Below are 19,900 nucleotides of genomic sequence, written 5' to 3' on the forward strand. Positions count from 1 at the left end.
TCACTTTAAGTTCAACTTTCTATACATTCCCTTTCAATTTAAGGGCACATCCTGCCTATGCTGAGATCGGTCAAGAGTTGGTGACTTAGCGACATTCTGAAGCAAAGACATAAACAGCCTTTAAAAACCGTTACCAAACTGATGGAGGCGAGAGCCTCACACTGTTGTTTCAAGGTGATTGTGAGTTATTACATAAAGCAACTTCCATACTGTAGGCATGCCCTAGGCCGTCCAAAAATCACATAACTGCTATTTTAACCATTAAGTAAACTCAGGCAATCCCTTTCTCTAGGTTTCAAGTCAACAGGAACTGCTGGGCAAGATGTGAGCAAGACTCTGAAAAAAGACTAAGGCAAATCTGTTTCTGCCTGAAGGTCTGCAAAATATTTCCTTGGTGACTGAGGACATTTCGCTTGCCTATAACAAATGACTTAAGTCAATAATGTATCTCCCATGAAACCTGGCCTGTGCATACCCATTATCGCATAGGGCAAGATCTGCTACCATACTTTTACAGTGATCTAACTGCCTCCAAGCTCCAGGGGAGAACGAAGAAATATCGTATCACTGAAATTACGTGGTTAAAACAAATATCATTTAAGTGATACAGAGCAGAGAGAGCTTCATCAAAGCTTCAACTGCTTTTAAAGACCCTCTTTCTTTAAAGAAAGGGTAAATCTGCTGCACAGTGCATACAACTTCCCTGTCTGCTCTCAGCCTCTCTCACAGAGAGGCACCTTCCAGAATAATAAACTTCTTGCTATCCAAAAAGGATATCAAAAAAGCCAACTTAAAACTTAATACTTTATAGTGTCCATGGAATTACACCATACCCTAGACAGTTATCCAGCCATCATAAATTAGCATTATACTTTTGTTCTGAACAGGATCCCCTGACTTGCATCAGCTGAATAGCCAGTTCTCTAAAGAATGAAGGAAAGATTTGTTTCCAAAACTGCCCAGAACAAACAGCCCAGCATCCCAACAGCCAGGACATACTCTTCATGCTATTCACCTGCGCTCAGCCTTGAGAGGTTCAAGATTCAGCGTTGTTTTCCACACTAAAACACTGTCTTCTTATCTTCTCTACCTCTCATCTCTTTTTGGTTCTGCAAGTATATAATAAAGAACATCGCTGGCTGGCTCCCGAAGGAGTCTTTGCCTTCCTCAACAGGAAGGATGATGACTGTGAAGAGAGGGCCTCCTATCTAGGGAGGGTGAAGAAGTAGAAATGGGGGTTGGTAAGGACCACCCAGGAGATAAAAACATGGACAGGGGAAAACTGGGGAGTTTCTGAGTATGTACAGTAGCTAATTGTTACATTTTAACTACTTTCAATTTTTTTTACTGTTACACACACACATGCACACACAGCAAAGGCTTAGTTCACATTCAGAAGCAACAGCTTGCAAAGGCATTCAACACTAAAGAGATTTTTAAATTTAGCACAGCCTTTCCAGTGTTCTCCAGTCTTGACTCAAAAGCTGAACTTTGTTAAAATTTGGTATGAACAAAAATGTTAAAGAGTTCCCAGACTTTGATGGGCTTTTCTAAATTTAAACTCACGGTGAAATTTTTATGGCAAATTATAGACTGAAAATGATACAGCCATAAAGAAGGACCTTAGCCATGAAGAAGCAGACCTCTATAAGAGAGGTGCTGCTGTATGCGCTTCTCTGTTACGACGCTCTGAAGTATTATCCACGTGATAAGCTGCACTGCATGTTACAACACCTAGTTCAAAAAGCAAATTTCTTTCCTCCAGGGCTCTTTTGTCTAGGCTTTCCACCCCGTAATAACACGCTCCCAAATCTGACTCTATAGCAGCCTCCGAAACGAGGGGCGAGTTGCAGCCCTTTGGCAAGGCCTGCCGCCTGACAGCCGCGTGCTGTTCCAGCAGGCGAGTTACGCTCCAGTGATGCAAGGCACGCCGACTCCTTTTCTCCATGGGGAACACTGTGTGGGACTTTTTCTCCACCGCCCAATATTCTGGGGCACAGAAACACTGTAATCCAGTGCTAATTAGTCAAATCCCCTACTTTAATCAAAAAGAAACTCCAGACTCTTCCCTTTCTACCTCCAATTACTTTTTATAATTATTTCGCTAAAGCAAACGTACTCTGATAGTGGCTCCTTCCCTTCACTGCACAAGTGCTCCACAAGACATCTCCTCTTATCCCCCTGCCTCTCCCTCCCTGCACATGAGCACACTCTGTGCCCCAATGGGACTCCTGTGCCCAGGGCAGCCTCTCCTGGGACCCCCATCCATGCACCCTCTGCCCATGGGCTCCATTTCAATTTAGCCTCAGGCACCCGAATCTTGCCTGAGCTATGTTGCAGGCCTAACGCAGCCCAGCCCTGTCCCCTGCAGTCATGGGTTACTCACTGGTTTTCCTAGAAAGACACCAGACCTGTGTCATAGCCTTGCCTCCAGCTCTGTCTCCTCTTCCTCCTGACTGGAGTCCCTGGATGGACCCTGAACCTGATTCATCATCTCACCTTGTCTGGGGCTGTCAGTTGGACCCTTTTACCAGCACCCAGCTCTGTTCACCAAGCTCAGATGCTGTGGGAAGGAGCCCTGGTTCGTGAGGGCATTGCCTATGTTGTGGTTGCCCTCAGCTCTCAGCAAATCTCCCATCATGGAGCAGCCCCATTCCTCCTGCTCTCTGACACTAACACCCACTGCAGCAAGATGAGGACCTTCTCCTCAGTTTTCCCTGGCATCTGTGAAGAAGCCAGGTAGAAGTCCTCCTTGGCACATTTAGCCTTTTAGCACTTGTAATTAGTGACAGTTACAGAAACAAGAGCAGTGAAATGCATGAAACTTTTTATGAACACTTGGTAATCACCGTTTTTGCCTTGGAGGGTCTGTTGTCTAAAACAGACAGGATAAACACATGGAAGACATGAAGCAACAGTCCTCTGGGAGCACAAGGAGAGATGAGAACTAAAAAGATATTACTACAAGAAGCAGGGTATGAGGAAGACAGTGTCGGTGAAGTCTGATGAAAAAAATGGAAAGAGAGTCTCACTATCAAGTTTGGCTGCCAAAAGACTAAGATGTGAGCAGGGAGCACGAAGGTGGTTGGAATAATGTTGAAGGACTCCTATGAAGACAGGAACACGAATGAGCTAACCTGATGTAGGCAATCCTTGGGTGATCTACAGAAGAGTTTGGTCGGCAAACCAGTGTTGCAAATTTCTCTGAAGCGCCTTGATTTTCAAGTGAAAAGGTATCAGAATCACTGGCCTTCCTCTTACTGCATAGAAACAGATACTGCCTAAGAGTAAAACCTATTACTTGCCAGCCATGTGACATGCGTGTTAGTCACACAAAGGTGCACATTTACCACACGAAATGCGGACAAGTCACAGAGCCAGCAGTATTGTGAAGCCTGCCACTGAACTTCCACATCGAACTCAGGCTTTCTTCAATCCTTCTTTGGGCATTAACAAAGACTGTTATACTTTTGGCCCATATTTTGCAGAAATATGGCCCCTCTCTGGCTTCTTATCTCCATATTTTGTGCCAATGTTGCAAGATGGCACTCATTTATTCTGGGCAGAGGAGAGATTAGAAAAGCTATCACAAGGGGATATACATCGAGTCACCGGCAACTAACAGCTTGGCCTTGCTAAAAATATACATATATGTACACACACATATACACATATTCATGCACAGAAACATCTCACTGCTAGGAATATTCAGAGTAACTCAACTGACTGCAATATGAATAGTGACTCACAGCACATCTGTCATTACACCAGATTCAAGAGTCTTGAGCTGCTCAGCCTGCTTGGTAGATCATTCCTACCATCCCAGAACACTTGCTTCAGTTCTATGAAATTTTAACACCACATTTCACCAGAGCACATAAGCTTATCGATCACTTAGATGTACCAAACTCAAAGAAACTGAAAACTCTTATGAAAAAATTGTTGGGTCAGTCTTATTCAGGCAAATTATTTAATTTCAATACTAAACAATTAGACACTATTATTTTGCAATTTTTTCCCCAAAGAACTTCTATTTTTACGACTGCACAAGAGAGTAAGCCCAGCTATATAGTGTGTCATGGATCACATTCTTTCACTGTTCATCACTTTTTTAAAAGGGGTCATTTTTTTGCCCACTGTTTAATTAAATAGTTATATCTCTGGAACTGAAGTTGGAGATCTACAAATGCTGTACTGCAAGCAGTATGTAATTTAAGTGTATTTTATATATTTATATTAAAATGTATTGAATTCAGATACATATACATTTCCATATCTATCTGTATCAGAACCTCAGGAATCTTCAGCTAAACTATTTTAGTCAAGATGACTTTCAGGAATTTAATGTAAAACAGGCACTGAGCAAATTCAGTCATTGGACATGCCACATATATACTTTTTTAAAACCATAAAAAGTGCAAAAGTTCACTCACTGTGCTAGTTTTCTCCCCCCCCATTAATGTCGAACATTTTAACAATTACGTTCTCTGCTGCTGTTAGAATTCTACACATGCATGCTTTGTATTTTTTCAGAGGTGCCCTAGCATAGAGCTTGTCTTGTTTTCCGCCAACACAGATGCTATAAAATCATGCTTGATTCAGTTTACTTCTCTCCTCCCTTCCCCTCCCTTCTTCCCTTTCCCTCAGCCTTATCCTCCTCCATGTTCTTGGGTGGGCAGATTCATGGGGAGACTTGGTTTTCAGTACAGCCACCACCAGGCAGTTTGCTACTCTCCTGAAGCACATCTGGGCTTTATATCAGGCCTTTAATTAATCCTCAGTGAAAGCCAAGCTATGACATTTTGACTGGGCAGGCTCCAGTTTTGGACAGGTCTTGATTTATTGCGACTGAGTCTCAACCTACTTTGATTTATTTCAGCTTTGGGGAGGAGGGCAAGCACTGAACAGAAAAAGCACTGTTGGATGCAGAACATGTGATGCATGCAAAGGACCTCCAGACTTCTGTGGCCCAAATGACAAACAGCTCAGAAAATTTGCAGTAAAAATAAAATAAAAAAAAAAGCGCCCAAGTGTTGAAAAGTTTTTGGTAAAAAAAAAATCACTTAAAGCAACAACAACCACCACTACTGAAAAAAGCAACAAATAAGAAAAGGCTTAGTGAACTAGGATCAAACTATTTGGTAGAAAGTGCCAACGAAGGAAGCCCATGTCTTATCTCTAAGTAAACAATAAATCCCTGGTCGCTCATTAGTGTTAATCACGCCTCTCATCTGCATTCAGCTAAATACAGAGAGGCAGCACCAATGCTTTCCTGATGAGTTACTTTCAATGAAAAGGATGTTCTGCTATTGTCTGCCAATCCGCCTTGGGTGGATGTCCTTTTGCAGGTCTCCCTCTTAAACTCTACCGGCAACACATGGAATGTGCCAAGTCTTCTGCACACAGAGAACAAAAGCAGCCTGAGCCAAACTGTTCATCTAAATAAAGCAACAAACACAATAATATGAGCCACTGAGTAACAAATGCAATCTGCTGACGAATAAAGGTTTATTGTTTCTAAGGGCAGGCTTAATCTCTTAGGCCCTTTTCACTTTTAGGTTTTGTTTTTTTCCAAATTCTGTTGGTCAGCTGACCTGGCAATTTTATTCTGAGTACAGCTACAGCTACTTCTGATTAAGTAATGTTGTGGGTACAGATAAAGAAACCCAATTTCTCGAAAATACTAATGAAAATAAAGAATTTTATTCAGTTTTGCTTTAATTGTTTTTGTTAAAAATTCAAATACTTTGATTTCTCCCTCCTTTTACTTGCCTTTTACCAACCGAAATTCAGATTTTTTTTGTTGTTTCCCCCTGAAACTATGGGAACTAGAGGATTTATGGTAGTATCAAAGGGGGGGAGGAAGGAAGTTTAAGCAACTGAAAAGCAAAAGATTTTTAGTCTAAACAAACTGGCACTTTTTACTTGTTGACACTTATTAGGCTCCAGTGCCCAGTGAACCTCTGGTAAAAAGGATGTTTTTGTTAAAAAACAGCACTTGTTCCTATTAAAATCTCAGTAATACCTCAGATGCTACCTCAACAGTTCCGCACAAACTCAGGGAGGACAAATCTTTGCACCCCTGTTATTTTCCATAATACAGAACAGAATGACAATTTTGCAACTCATACATGTCTATGCAGGCTTGCTCCAAGGCTTCTGCACATGTCATAAAGCAGAAGAGGACACAAATCACATGTTAGAGTATTATGTGGGCCATTTAAAAAAAAATGTTAACACTGAATGACTCCAGATGTCAGTAAAAAGACATCTATGTGCCCATTTTTAAGTTTCAGGGTGATGTCCATTAGAAATGTCTTCCAAAGATCGTTGATGTCATGCCTTTGTAAACGAAAGCCACAGCCCAGCTATGCAATGCATCACCAAGCAGGTAAGCATGACTGGCTGGCTTAAAAGTGCTTGGAGTCCTCATCCCGAGTACTGCGTCCATTTCTGGGCTCCCCAGGACTAGAGAGACATGGAGCTACTGCAGAGAGTCCAGTGTAGGCCTACAAGGATGATCAGAGGGCTGCAGCATCTGGCGTATGAGGAACGGCTACGAGAGCTGGGCCTCTTCAGCCTGGGGAAGAGAAGACTGAGGGGGGATCTTATCAATGTGTACAAGTACCTGAAGGGAGGATGTCAAGGGGATGGGGATAAACTCTTTTTGGTTGTCCCATCTGACAGGACAAGAGGCAATGGGCAGAAATTGAACCACAGGAAGTTCTGCTGGAACATGAGGAGGAATTTCTTCACTGTGAGAGTGACGGAGCACTGGGACAGGTCACCCAGAGAGGTTGTGGAGTCCCCTTCTCTGGAGATATTCAAAGCCCGCCTGGATGCAACCCTGTCTAACATGCTCTAGGTGACCCTGCTGAGCAGGGGGGTTGGACTAGATGATCTCCAGAGGTCCCTTCCAACCTTCTATGATTCTATGATTCTGCTAATGTAGAAACTCATTACATGGATGTTTTCAGTCTAATCCATGTCAATGGTTAGTTTTTATCACCTATATAAAAGCTGCATTATTTTCAAAAGTGACGCATCTGGGAGACTACACTGGGAACCTGTGTTCCTTCTCTCATCTCCTTATTGGGTGGATGCACAGAGAATGCCTGAGCTGTCTGTGACCAATACAAAATTACTAATTCTGCAGAACTGCAGAACATTTATACTCCAGTAAATGGGCTTTTGCAGAGCTAGTCCTTGTAGTTTTGGGGGTATAAGTTATATTATTGTTAAGAGCAATTCTCAAGTCAAAATGTTCTACTGAACACATCCTTTCCTCACATCTCTTTACTCCTTAAGAAAACAAATAGTCAAAATCTAATGTAAATGTTTTCTGTGTTTATGCATGTTTTCATTTTGTGCCCCATTCATTTCAGCCTCATTTCCTAGGCAGAATCAAACACGACAGCAAGTGATGGTTCACTCTGCCTTACAACTGTGCAAGAGCAGATGATAAGACCACTGCATTCCCTTCTCAACTGGGGTCTTAATCATCACCCTGTATTTTTCACCCACCCCATAAGAGGATGCAGAGTATCAGCACCAGCTAAGCTCCTCCTGAGTATATGAATTGCTTTGTTTGCAGTCTCTGCAAGGCATCTCCAGCAGACAGTGCTCTTTCTAGCTGCCGCAGAGTTGGTTCTGGGTGGGATTCCAGATTCCAGCTTTCATCCTGTGCCCGAACAGTGCAATTTTACTCTTGTTTGCAGGCAGTTTTATTTTCTAGCTTTTATCTCCTTCATGAAATATAAAAGACTGTTATTTTTCCCTCCAAGAAAGTGTAATAATACTGTAAGCTCGAGTAGTACTTTTTAATACCAAAACAGTCCAAAATTTGCAGTGACAAATTAATGGATTATTTCAGTGAAAGAGACTTCATATGACTCAAACACCTCATGAAAATCAACATCTAGGCAAAAAGGATTGCTTTAAGATACTATTAAAACTAGCAGTTTAGTTAGGAGTTACCTATTTTACAAGTAACTGCAGAGCATATATAACTACTCAAGACATTGCTAAGATAGTATTTTCAGAATTTAGAATTTTTCCCTAATTTGAAATACTTATGACACGTGGTAGTCACACATTCAAACTGCTACAAATCAGTGAAAGTAAATGCCTATCATCAGTGTGCAATTTCATTATACAGTTTGTTTAAAAACTTCATGAGAGTAAATAAAACCAAGGAAACTGAGGGGTCATTTCTTGCATGATACAGTGAGTTTTAAAGGCAAATGCCGTAAGTGCATATTTCTGTTATTATTTAACTCTGTTTTCTGTAATTTCTTCCAAATGAATGTGTTAAATAACGATGATTAACATACTTCAGTTTTGCATGCACTTTTTATTCAAATTTGATTTTCTGCCAGCTGAAGTTTTACATGTGTGCCTTCTGGTTTTATGATGCCCTTCTCTAGATGTGACCTTATGAAAATCAGCAAAAAAAGGCTTCTTTGAGGAATACATAATTTACTTAATTACAAGGAGTAGGCAGTCATGCACCAATTTCATCATTCTGTCATACTTGAGGCTGAAAACTGTCACAGAGTGGGCGAGGTGAAAACTCTTTATTACACTTCCTGCTTATACTGGTAAATTGTTATACAGAATTTTAATGTCTCCTGAGGCCACTTTTACAGCCAAATTGTGGCTGTCCCTATCACAGGTGTACTGGGTAACTCTGCAAGGGCACAGAGCTTCTTTTTCTTCCGCCAGCCTCTGCCTCCCTATGTATAAATAAATATAGGACACAATGGATGATGTAAAGTCCTACTGAAGTTAACAATCATAGCAGAACATGATTTCACTGCAAACCAGCTCCTGTGGTTGCTTTGCAGCATGTTCAGTTTGCCAGGAAGTAAGGCAAGGAATGCGCAGCCCTTAGAGTCCTCTGGGAACTTACCCCCAATAAACAAGGCTCCTTAATGGCAAAGCAGCCCTTGAAGCATGTGCTCTTGCCCTTTAGTGCTATCTGGATGGATTAGCCTATTTTTAAAAATTGTTTTTTTTATCACCCATTAAAGACTCTATTAAAAAGCTATGCATTATATTAAGTGTCAGTGTGCTTGGACCATTTGAACTTGCACAAACTTCCAAACCCTCCAACCAACACCAGTTTTTAGGTGAGATTCACCTCTTGAATTGCTTTAAAAAGAAGATTCTCCTAGATACTGGGCACTAGACAGTAATGGTAGTTTGGAAAAACTCAGAATGTAAGCTGCTTCATGTCCACATTTGCATCTCAGGAACAGAGCACAGCAGGGCCAGCAGTGTCTTCATGACAAACTCCCCCTTGCAAATCAGTTTTACTTCTGCTACTAGTATTACAGATTCAGCAAGTCACATTCCAGTGGTGTATGGCATGGTTGTAGCACAGAAGTCATTGAACAGGTTTATGAGGTATTATGTGCTGAAATAAAACATCAAAGAAACATATATATGGAACATTCACAGATAGGAGCAGTGGCAATTCCCCAGCTGCAGTCTGAATAAGACACTTAGAACACAGTCTATCTTCGGCATGTATGTTTTAGAGCTGGGCTGCCAGCAACCAGAAGATCACGTTGTTAGAAAGCACCGTGTCTAGCAGTAGCCAAGGACCTTTTGGGCTTTCCCTTGTCAGGAGACAGACCTATCACATAACCTTACCCTCAAGCACATCTGTCCCATAGCCTAATGCCCATCCTATCATAGGTCTCCTGACACATTTTCGACAGGATTCACTTGTAATCAGGGAGATGAAAAGTTTTAAATTGGTAATATTTTTAATATATACCTACTCTGGCTATCAATAATAATACTGGCAATAACATGAAAAGGAAACTTAATTTTTTTCCCTTGACAACTATTCCCCCTTTAAAATAATATATAAAAAACTCTATGATTGTTGAATTAAAGACACCTCAGAGGAAGAAAGAAATTGCTACCTGATACAGAAGAGTAAAGCTTATCTGGAAATAAGTGCAGGAAAAATAAATTAATGATGCAGGGGAAAAGTCTGCCTATATTATATAAGGAGAAAATAGTGCATTAGCAATACAAAGTATTACTACTTCTTGAAAATGAGACACTGCAGCAAGATTGCACGATTTGTAACAGTTTTTCATTATGTCACAAGGAATGTGTAAGAGGTATTATAGAATTAAGGTTGTCTTGATAAGCAAGCACAGTTTAGAGTAACACCTCACATGTAAAAAGGTAAGGCACAAGTAAGTTAACGCTCTATTAATACAACTCACCATAACTTTAATCTGTGAAGTGTGTATTGACAAAATAAAAGCTAATTTGATAGATATATATAAAAAAATCCCATTTGCAGACCAAGAAATACTAATGCACAACTTCAGCTCAAAATATCAGCTTCTAAAAAGTACAAAGCTTGTTACTAAAAGCAGACTTAGAGACTGAATATATTTTTCATAACGATGCCTGCTCTTTTTATAGGAGAACAATGTGAATGTAACTAGAATTCAGCTTAGTATTTCCAGCATTCCTACGGACACAACAATACATACAATGCTCACAGCAGGAGTTCCTAATTGGAGGTCATGGTCTTTGAGGTTTCAAATGATTGAGTTTGCCCTGCTTTTCTCAGGCTATTAAACAAGAAAGAATTTATATAAAAAAGCTACTGATTTGTCCTTGCAGGCAGCCACCATTTCAAATTAGTATTACGGAGTAGCATCTCCCCTAATCTTGTTTCCTCAAATCCCATATCAGAGATTCTTTAATCCTACTGTACATCAGAAAACAGAAAATGTAGATACTTGGACCACTTAAGCAAAGAAATCAGAATCCTGATTTCATTAAAACCAATGCAATTACCATCAAATACTAGCACCAGGAGCTGCTCTTTGTGTTAACACAGCTTGCTGGGAAGAACAGCTCTTGGACCTCCACTGCATCAGGGAACCTAACTATGCATGCAAGAGGAACTCTTAAGTTTGAGTGAATCACTGTTTTACACAGTCTCACCTAAGGTACAGGACACATGGCACAGGCACAGGACAATACAGAGAGTCACTGTTTTCTTCATTCTCCTCTTCCACGGCTGCAGGCAAATCAGTTTCAGCCACAATACTGAGCTGAATTGGGACAGGGAGAAAGAAAATGCAAATGCTGCTCATCTAGCTTGCAAACATACCGTTCTTTATACTCCTGAGAAAGCAAACAGCTGTTTTTGCCGAAAAAACGACACAGATTTTGAGAGGAAGAGAGAATGGAGTCAAGCACGTGACAGCAATAAGATTTCTTCACATACTTAACCTGGTAACCAAGTTAACCGTCCCCAGAGAAAGTTTAATGTCAGACAGAGAAGGCCAACTGGAAAGTTCAGCTGCTCTATCTTTGGACCATTAATGTTGCTTGTTAGGTCAAGGCTTCATCCAAAAACACCTACAGCTAAAATTCAAGTATTTCTGCTAAAACTAAAAGTGGCATATTAAGTGCACCCTGTGGGTTTGGGGAATGTTTCCCACTCAAAAAAAAAAAAAAAAATCACATTTCTTCCATATCCAGTCAAGGAAAGAACAGTCACTCTGCTGATAACCAATCTTCTTCTTAATAATATACAGAATATTAGCAGGTAGAGTACTATAAAAGTGTGTCCTGACATCCCCTGATATACTTTTACTTTTAGTGGAATGACCTAAAATTGTTGGAGGGCTAAAATCCTCGGGTTTGGCAATGCACTGGCCACAATGTTTTACTGGCTTCTTTTCAAACAAAAAGCATTACAGTACAGTGAGGATGTTACCACACAGACATAACAATACCATTAACTATTTTGACTTCTAGTGTAAATTGAACCATTATGGGGTTTTTAAAACGTCCTCATTAAATTTTAATAACCTGTTTTAAAGGATTCCCCCCCCCCACCAAAATTAAAACCAAGTATGTTACACAGCTTTCTCCAGAATGTGGTGCACTACTTTAAAATTCACATAAATTTGCAAATTACAGATGATTAGTTAATGAAGAGAAACTATCTGGGTTATTGCATGTGGGGTTGGTAAAAGTACTTGTTGTTAAGGTTGCCTGACACTTTGCAATACAAGATGCTGTTTTCAGTTCCTTAAAATGTTGCCAAGTATTATCCGACTGAATTAAAAATTTCTAAGTTCAAAGGTATACACACTTGGGGTATTTTTGCTTTTTCTCCCCCCACTTTCTTTCCACTCAGGACAGTAGAAAGAGGAGAGAAAAAAAGGAAAAACCTCAACTGAAGTGATTCAGCTGAAAAAGTATATGTTTTGTATGTATGTACGTAAAACTCCCCCAAACCCGTAAAATTTTTTTTCATGGACCCTAGGATGTCTATATTTTACAGTAAGTATTTGAAATTTTGCAAGCAGAGAGTGAGAGAACTGTAATGGTAACATTTCCATGAAAATTGCCCAATTCATAAACTTTCCATGGAATAAAGAAGAAAAAAAAAATGACAGTTTGCATATACTCCAGAAAGACGGGTAAGAGCTTTGCTATGTAAATTCCCTGAAACGTCAGTTTCCAGTGAACACGCTCTATCCCCTGATGGGGCAGTGGTTTCCTTCTAGTCGCAGCTCTGGCCCTGGGCGGGCTGTGCCCCATCCTCCCTCCCCTGCTGCAGCCAGCCCATCTCCCTCATTTCTCTCTCATAGTCTCATCTGCAGTTGCCCCAAGTTAAAACCACCACAAGACTATCTGGAAGGTGGAGCAGACCCTTTTTTGGAAAGTCAGGTTTGTTTTCACACCAGTGTTATATTACTAGCTGCTAAGAAATTATACTATTGTATTATATTGTTCTATACTGTCTCTTGGTTGATGTCAGTAGATTTTCTTCCAAGTTCCATTACAACTGTAGGTACAACTCCTAAACACGGGCCCATCTCACAATTTCACTGGTTCTTCTACAGATTGCCAAACATAGTTGAAAATTAAAAACACAGGACCACAGCATGCATTTAAAGTTACTTCTGAAAGTGTCTTGATTTGGTAGTCTAAAAGAAGAGTACGCTGCAAAAGCAGAGTTTTGCAGGAGGACTCCTTTGTTTCTGTTTTTTAAAGAGATAACTGCATTCAAGTAAACAACGACATAATTGGTCAGTCTCAAAAATATGACAACAATACATAATTTATCAATCCGGAAACCTTATACTTGAAAGAAGCCTTAGTCTAACCTTTCCATCACTGCAATTGAATTGCAAGACCACCGCTGTAACAAGACCACTTAGAAAACCACAGGGGTGGCCTTGATAATAATACACATATCATTGTTGAGGCACAGGAAACTAAACCAGATGGTTCTGCTGAGGAAAGCACTTTTTGGCTCTATAAAACCTAAAAATACTAACAGGTCAAACACAAAAGTGGTGGAAAAAGAAAGTTAAAATAAAATTGCTGTAAATAAGGAAAATCTTTTTGCAATTATATTTCCCTTGCACAAACAACAGCTAAAAGAAAATTAAAAAGGGGAAAAAGGTACTGTAGTTATGAAATAGATCAGTACAGTTTTCTGAAAGGAAAAATGTAACAGTAACATTTACAGTAGGCACTGATGCTGGAAATCAATACCATATGATGTATATTAGACAGAACACCTACATATTCTAATTAAAACCCTATTCTTTCCTCATTATTATGTTTTAACGTACACACGCCATTGACACCATTTATGTTTACAGTAACTATGAACCACATTCTTCCTTGTTCAATCTCCTAGTAACAGTCATACCAAACCTAAAGGGAAAACATCACATACCTGTGACTTTTACAATACATTAAATGGAAAACAATTTCCACAAAGTTATCCATACACAAACAAAAACATACATACATACACATACACACACACATATATGTATACATACGGGTTGCATGTGTATGTGTGCATATGTGTAAAGCATGTTTTAATTTTCTCACGCTGTAGTTATTTAGAAACACATTTTTTATAGACACCAGTATTTTTGGAGGTGTGTTCTTTTTTTTTTTTTTTTTTTTTTTTTTTTTAAGCAAACACCATCTACATAAGTGAAATTAAAATGATAGTGTCTTACTCTGCGGGGAATTGCAACTACTCCCAATAGTCATGAAATATAACCACCCTACATGTGTTAAAAGAATGTATTCTAAGCTCTTTTATTACACAGCTTAGTTACCAAAACTGTATTCTTTTATTTTGCATTAAAAAAGTAGAACTTTCATAATCATAGTTGTTAAAAGACACAATTTTATTTTCTTAAAGGGGGGCTTTGCCCGTCTTTGCAAAATATGGAAGAAGATGTTTGAGAATTACAGACTACATTCATATTTTGCTTGTATCAAATTAAATGAAAACAACATTTTTACTAAAACATCAACTTTTCTTCTGCCTGCACAAGACTATGGAGAAGAAACGCACACTTCACTATCTGCTTATTGCTTGTGGCAATTTCTTTTTGGTACTTCTCAGGAATGACCTTTGATAAAATGTTCTGAAGTCTGCGGTTCATTGCTAAAGTCTAAAACTAAACCTGAAGAACTGAGAAAGTCTAGTAGTGGTATATGAAACCAGGAGTCAAGTGGGACCACAGGAGCCTTAGGGAACTCAGGGAGCCCAACAGAATATATCTGGTCAACAGTTTAGCAGAAAAAATTCAAAACAGGGTCCCATGAGATGCTGTTTTGATTCTGTATAATTGGTATGACATGACGGTAAAGCCTATTTTGTGGCCAGCAACAATAATTTGTTAAAATATTGGCATGATGAATTGATTCTGGCAGTTCTCCTACCTGTAACTTTTCCTTAGAGACTCAACCAGAGGGGAAGGCTGTCTTTATCTGTTGCTGAAACTGGTGTTACAGCATTCTTGTTGTGTCGCTAACAAGTGGCTATACTGCACCCATCAATGTCCACAGTTCAGTACTGGGTGAAACCCACTAAACAATTCAGCATCCTTCATTGGAGACCCATTATCATCACCATGGTCACTAATATCAGCCATACTGTATCCTGAGATCATTATTTCCATGAAGGATTTAACATACTCCTGCAATCAAATATGAATCCCTTTATCCTGGACACACTGTATCTCCACATGTCCAAAATATTTATATGAGGAAACCAAAGAATATTCTGTCATTAGTAAGTATGTACTTCCTTTGGGAAGATGTTTCATTCTAAAAAAAAAAAGAAAATTCAGCACAAGGCTTAGTTCTACATCTTCTAAGAAGGACAAGAGGTTTTAAAACTATTAGTAAAACCCAAGGCAGAACAGTTATCATCTCTGTTACATCTTCCTCTAGAAAAAATATTGCTTCAGCAAGTAACTGACAAGAATTTTATGAATGTTCACTATCCATGATAGAGGAGCACAACCTATCAAACCTTTCTACTAAAGGTTCATACAAGCCCTACTCTCACAGCTACTCTCAACTAGATGGCAGTGACAAGATTATTAGTGCAGTAGATCATCATATCAATCAGAGCAGATTGGATATGATTTCAAGATCAATTAAGCTTAGCAGAGCCACCGATTATCCCAGCTTAAGCAAGGTGATAGGAAGAAAAAGTTTTTGTTTTGAAATATATAAAATATACTTGAGTACCTGGAAATCTCAAAAATTTTTACTCTCACACTCAAAAACCTCCAGCATTGAAAAACAAATGCAGTTTTAAAATTATTTCTTAACTTTTGTTATAATTCGTTAACTTTGAATGCAAAAGCTCAGCAGTAAGAAGGAAAAACTTTTTTAACTTCAGTCCATAACAACGAGAGTAAAAATATGCTCTTCTAAAAGCCTATCTTTCAGTCCATGAGCCGATCTCATAGGCATACATATAAGATACTGACAGTAACATGGACAGCCATAATTGACTTTCCTTTTACAACCAACAACCCTCAACAAAGCGAGACTCTTGCAACTATTCTGCTGGGCTTGTATAAGGATCTGCCAAAAAAGACTTCTGATCATGTAAGACTAAGGTAAAATACCTCTCAAAGGATGACACATCCTTAATACTTCAAGGAAGAGACAAAACAGAAATAGAATTAGCTGGCTGAATCTTTTTCTATCACCAGACAGCCTTATTTGAAGTTTCACTTTACTATGTGTAAGTTTTTATATTTAAATGTACACACAAGCAGACAAGAAGAGATTTCCTACAATAGAAATGCTAGCTATGAACAGCTGTCTCCAAGGGTCAGTCTCTACCTATTACGATGCTATACAGAAGAATCATTGATAAAAGACCAGGCCATGCTGACTGGACTTATAAACACAGAATCCATGCTAAAAAGAGACATCACAGTGCAGGTGATTAAGATTTTACTAACTCAAATTTCAACATTCGCAAAATGACTTAAGACAATAAAACTGGCTATTTACACTCTCATGTACACTTTAATCACAACCAAAAGCACCAATCTACACCAGTATCATTAAAAATATGTAAGTAAGATGGAAAGGTTGTATTTAAATTGTTTCTTAATACGCTTAGTTGGACTGTACAACAATAACTTACTTATAAATTAGTTATATATTTACAAACTGTTCTGTTAAAGCTTTGGGGTTTTTACATTATTTAAATATAAATGAACAGAAGTTGATTGCTGTATATTCAGATTATTAAATTGGCCCTGATTTCCCTATGAATTTAAGCACGTGATTAATTTTCAGCATTTGGGTAACTTGTAATTAATTGAATTGGAGCCAATTATGAATAAGCCAATTAAGCGTTCTCTACAATTATTGCTTAAAACACTGCCAGATTTCTATTGAAGGCAAAAGAAAATATTTTTGATCTCTGGAAATACCTATAGGCTATTATAGCTATTACATTTGACTTTTTTTTTTTTACTTTTATAAAATGTTTATTAATAGGCTTTTCCCTAGCACTCATTGATGATATTCCTATGGTGTACCATAATTATTAACAATCATATATTATGCCAATATATGGATAATTTGTTGGGAGCAGACACAGCTAAAACGGTAATGGAGGAGTTGCTCTCTGCACAACCTGAGGTGTGAGCAGTGCAACTGCAGAAGGCAATTTGAACATCAATGGGTGATAAAGATAGGACTAAAGGAGAGGAGGAAAAAATCTCAGCTGCTGAAATTTAGAAAAGACAAACTTGTTATTTCCCCAGAGCTGCTTTACAACAAGTCTGTGTCCTGTTTGTGGGCCATCCCATTACAGTTTTACAAATAAACATCTATGTGACTTCTCCAGCAATGACACTTTACGGTTTCAGTTGCAGGTGTACCTCCCCGAGTGTTGCAACAACAGTATTTAGCTGCTAGGAAAGAAAAACTGGTGATAGATTGATGGGTGTTTTTCAATGATCCAAGTTGAATGTTTGTGAGAATCTGTATTTATTTGAAGTGAGACTCTCTTGGGTGAGTGTCTGAAGAAATTTGTATGATGACATGTATTTTATGAATGGCATAGATATGAGTCAGACTATTAAAGGCTTACTATTGTACTAATATTTGAAAATATCTAGCAGATGGTTTATTGTAACTTTCTGCAACAAATAAAAGGTATAAATTACCCTCACAAAACAAAACAGCATACAAAAGATTCATATATCAATAGTTTTGATATACTGTTTTTCCTTTCCCAACTCAGCAGTGTCGATCGTCATCTGTAATACCACCCCATGAGACTTGTGCTGGATCACATTTAAGCAAAACTGGAGGAAGAGGGAGTAAGATGTAGCAGTGATTTCTTCAAAAATGTTAACAGTTACTAATATAATTTTAGGATAAAAACTAATAACCCTCCATAATTTTCACTGTCTACTTGATTCTATTTTGCTCTTCTCAAATGTTGAAGAGAAGCCAAGAGTAAAACCTTTCTTTTGAGTGAGTCACACTTTCAGGTTTCTTCTGCAAAAAAACACCACCATATCTGAGTTTTGGTTATTGCAGATGGCAATTTAAATCCTAGTTGAAGAACCTAATCAAATGCATATTCCAACTGTTCTCTGCTAATATGAACCTATGTTTAAACATTAAACTCCTGAATCATCTGCTATTACAGCTAAATTCACCCCATAGCTAAAGCTGAGCATGCTAGCAGTCCCCTCTTTAGTAGGCACCTACGTGTTCAGATTAAGTATGTGCTTAGAAGCTTTAGTGAGTACAGAAGTACTTGCCCAAAATCACAGTGGCAGTAAAATTAACACATGTGGTCAGAACTGGAGAGTCCTGATTTCTCCTTTTATTTTCTAACCACTAGACTTTCTTCATTCCAATACATACAGGATAAAAACTCTCTGCACTGAAGTCAATGGGAGTTTGGCCATTGGCTTTCATGGGATCAGGAATTCACCCATAGTGTTTTATAAAACAACAAAAGGGAAGGTATTTATGGTTTTATTATTATCCCTAATACGGAAATAAGGAGGAAGAGGAGACAGTGCGTGGTATAGTCTATATGCACACGTGTTACTCATATTAATATCAATGGGATTTAAAAATACATATGGAGAGAATAAGATATATCCCTATGTGTTCAGCCATATGCTCAAGGAAGCTCCCAAAATGCTTGTAAATATGATCATGCTTTCTAACATACTGTGTATTTATTTGAACAACGTTAAATCTCTAAGCCCTACTTTCCAGTTCATTAAAGCCTCAAATAATTGTTTATTTCCAGTTTAAGGTTACTCTTCTTTTTTACCCGTTAGAAGGTTGTCTGTAACCACATTTCCACTGTATTCGGAGAATTAGAGAATTGATAATAATTGTACCATTAACTGAAGGGGTACTTCTCTGGGAAGAGAAATACTCAAGTTGAACTATATCTTAGTGAGGAAATATTTCCAGAGGATTTTGGGACAGGTCCAAAACATGTAACTGAGAGATCTGGAATGCTACTTACACAACCAAAGAGTGTTCTCATTGTAGACCTCAGATGACTACATTCCTTCTGGAGGCCAAAGGCTTTGAAAACTTGTCATTTTTCTGAATAGACTGTGTTCTCATTTCCTTTTTGGTTTGTTTTTAAAGTCTGAATGAACACAGGATTGACCCACTATGCATTAGAAGTATATTGGATTTGTATTATGAGTGAAGACATCAGAATTCATCCCAAACTTTTCCTTTAGAGTTTGGTGCAAGCTGTCTTTAAATGAAGTAACAAGTATTTATGGAATATCCTATGCATTTTAACTAATTATGTTCATGTGGTTGCAACTTATCATTTAATTTAGCTTATGTGTTACTGCCTTTCAGCTGAGCTTTGGTAACTGATTTCACGCATGCTTCTGACTACAGTTTCATCCACTAAAAATAAAAGAAGATTGGGATGGTTTATGGGGTTTACTGGATGAACAGCTTCAACTAATACTGAAGTCCCAAAACTAAAGCAACATTCATGGAGGTATAGTCATATAAGGCCTTGCTGACATCTGTGGTTCTCTTGGCAAGCATATGTACCTCCTTACATGCAAATGCAGTGTAGAAGCAAGAGCCAACTTTTTGGCCAACTGCCAAAAATCACCTTCTCATTTACTTCATTTAACACTTTTGATGCCAAGGCAATATGGCTATGTACAATTTTTTAGTATCATCCAAAACAAAAATTTGTATCTTGGTGTTACAATTTAGTTTTCTTGCTGTTTCTTATTGATGGTAAACAAAGTTTGAGAGTTCAACTTTTATTTTACCTTTTAAATAAGTCTCTCAAATTATGATAAAATCGCAAATCAGATTTTTTCCTACTGAAATACTTTCTACTTTGTAATATAGAAAAGCAAAACAAACAGTCATCATCTTTTTAAATGACATCAATGAATAGTGAAGCCAAATCCGGTTTCCCAGCAAGGAATTATCAAAAGACAGAAATAGTCCAATCACCACAGGAAATCTTTAAGCACCAAAATGGGGACAAAAGTCTCCTGGGGAAAAGACAATATTTCCTACA

The 19,900-nt window shown here is 38.5% G+C and overlaps 1 protein-coding gene across 1 annotated transcript in view; it reads right to left on the reverse strand.

Annotated features, from left to right (window-relative positions):
• Positions 1–19,900, reverse strand: part of GMDS (GDP-mannose 4,6-dehydratase) — a 425,497-nt gene that overhangs the window by 206,890 nt on the left and 198,707 nt on the right. The window lies entirely within an intron of this gene.

This window comes from Rhea pennata, chromosome 2, assembly GCF_028389875.1.
Source record: "Rhea pennata isolate bPtePen1 chromosome 2, bPtePen1.pri, whole genome shotgun sequence".
NCBI classification, from domain to species: Eukaryota; Metazoa; Chordata; class Aves; order Rheiformes; family Rheidae; genus Rhea; species Rhea pennata.